The sequence below is a fragment of the Schistocerca cancellata genome, chromosome 7, assembly GCF_023864275.1.
Source record: "Schistocerca cancellata isolate TAMUIC-IGC-003103 chromosome 7, iqSchCanc2.1, whole genome shotgun sequence".
NCBI lineage: Eukaryota > Metazoa > Arthropoda > Insecta > Orthoptera > Acrididae > Schistocerca > Schistocerca cancellata.
The window spans coordinates 106,809,188-106,811,762 of record NC_064632.1 but is presented as its reverse complement, the minus strand read 5'-3'; positions in this window follow the sequence as shown (position 1 = coordinate 106,811,762).

Sequence of the window (2,575 nt, the reverse complement as noted above, 5' to 3'; positions counted from 1 at the left end):
GCGACTGATGACCTCAGATGTTAAGTCCCATAGTGCTCAGAGCCATTTGAACCAGAATCTGGAACATCCACTTCTCAGCCTGTAACAACAACAACTGTACATATGATAAATTTTTTTCTTTCTGAATTTCGAGAGATTAATGTAAGCAATGTTTTGAATTTCTTTTTCTTTTCGTGTCATGTTAAAGAAACTGTGAGCAACTTTCGAAATGAATATTATTATTTATGTTAGATTTCAAGTAATGTGGTAATCAAAGGGAAGTGTATTTAATGTTAAAACTAATGCAAGATGTGAAAATTGTATTTATACGCGTGGTCCATACGTAGGAAAGGTATTAATATGTGTGTAGTAGAAAACCTGTGGTGAATACCCTACCTGTAGGGCAGCGGGAAAAGGTGGAGGCAGGCGAGCGCGGGAAAACGCACACTGGCGCGGTTCGGCACAACGGGCTCAGTATAACAGTCGGAGTTGGGCATCGGTCAGAGGAACACGTACCGTATCGAGGAGACTATCCAGGAAAAGTGAATTCCATTGAGCCTCGGATGTGCAGATCCCGACGACTACATGGCATGGCTATATTCTTAGGCACAAAATTGGAAAGATTACGACGCTAAGAAGAAGGAAAGTGCCGATGCAGTGAGAGCCTTAGCCGTGCTTGTATGTGTGCTGTGCATCTCGCTATCTCGCTGCCCGCCATCCGCCGCACCGATTTGCACAGGTCAAACATTTAATTCATCTTTAGAATTGTATCTGTGTGGACCAGTGTCGAAAATGTTTCTAACTGTTCAATAATAGTGTGACTTTTACCAGAATTGCCCTAACAATTAATCATCCTTATCACTGACCTAGACAGGGTCCTTACCACATATTGTGCAACCCGAGTACCCCGAACTGAAAGTTTAAAGTTAGTGTTAATGAGAATTATCAGCAGACAAATCTATGCTATAAAGAAGTTTAAAGTTCTGTGTGTTAATGCAAATGTTAGTAAAGAACAACAGTTTGATTAAATTGGAAGATAATTTTTTGAATTGAGCTAGCAATGACACTTAATTAATTTGAGACAGAAAGAATGATAGTTAAATAATCCAGAAGTGAAACAAAAGAGTAGTAATCCATAGGTTAATAATTCTGAGTGTTAATTTACCTTAAGTACTTAATAGTTTCAGTATAACGACCATAACAGTTTCAGGGCCCCCCCCCCCTTCTCTTGTCCATTCTTTCAAACCTTGAAGTGTACTGATCAGATTTGACCAGTAAAGTTAAGTTCCATATTAAACTTAAGTGTATTAGTGTTTATCCATCCTTAATAGTGACATTGTATGTGTACTTTCAAGATTGCTAATTCTAGGGTAATCTATGCCCGATTTCAGTCTGATCAATATACAAAATGCAGTTCGTAGTAATCATTGCAGTGTGGTGTTGTGTATTTATAGCTCGTCCAATTAGTACAAAAGGAGAAAACTTTAGTTCAGTGGATTTTTCCGGTTCCAAACTTTGCCATAAAACGCAACATTACTACGTGTTATTATGCTTGTACATGCACCCACTTGTACAAGGAAAAACTCACTCAATGCCTAATTAGGCTGGCGACCGTATTATTAATCATTGGTAGTATCTACTGTGTGTACTTCTTGTCCATGCGAACGAGTAATTATACTTTACATTTGCTTGACGCATCACTGTAGTTACTGACTGGATATAAGTCCGAATTGCTTCCAATTAGGTACACGCGGTCAACTTATGTACTAAAATCCTTGTTTATAAGGTGAAACCCGTGAACTTATTACAGTACAGGCTTTAAAGAGCTAACGTATGCCCGAGCAGGCAGTAGCTTTACAAGCCAGCCGCGGTGGTCTAGCGGTTCTGGCGCTGCAGTCCGGAACCGCGGGACTGCTACGGTCGCAGGTTCGAATCCTGCCTCGGGCATGGGTGTGTGTGATGTCCTTAGGTTAGTTAGGTTTAAGTAGTTCTAAGTTCTAGGGGACTTATGACCTAAGATGTTGAGTCCCATAGTGCTCAGAGCCATTTGAACCATCCACTTCTCGCTTCCCAACTGCCGTTCTGCCAAGGAATTACGTCATTTTCCGTGAAACACACACACCGTTTCGTTAGTGTGACAGTTACCAGATTGTGCACATAACCAATAATTTGGTTATTCAAACGGTACTTAATTCTCAGAAATAATTCAAATGGGCAATTTTTATGTCAGTAGCTTTCTACGCTCCTTTTTCATTGAGAAGTCTTTCTCAATATACAATGCCAGTGTGTGAATGTTGCAATTTTGTGTTACAGTCGATACGGAGAACCTGTGGGTGAAAACTGGTTGACCAAATAACTGTTAGTCTGCCCGGCTAGCTGCGCGGTCTAACGCGCTGTTTCCCGAGCGGGAAGGCGTGCCGGTCCCCGCACATGTCCGCCTGGCGGATTAGTGTCGAGGTCCGGTGTGCCGGTCAGCCTGTGGATGGTTTTTAAGGCAGTTTCCGACTACCTCGGCGAATGCGGGCTGTTTCCTCTTATTACGCCTCAGTCACACTATGTTGGCGTTTGCCGGGCATGCACTGTCTCCACGTACGCG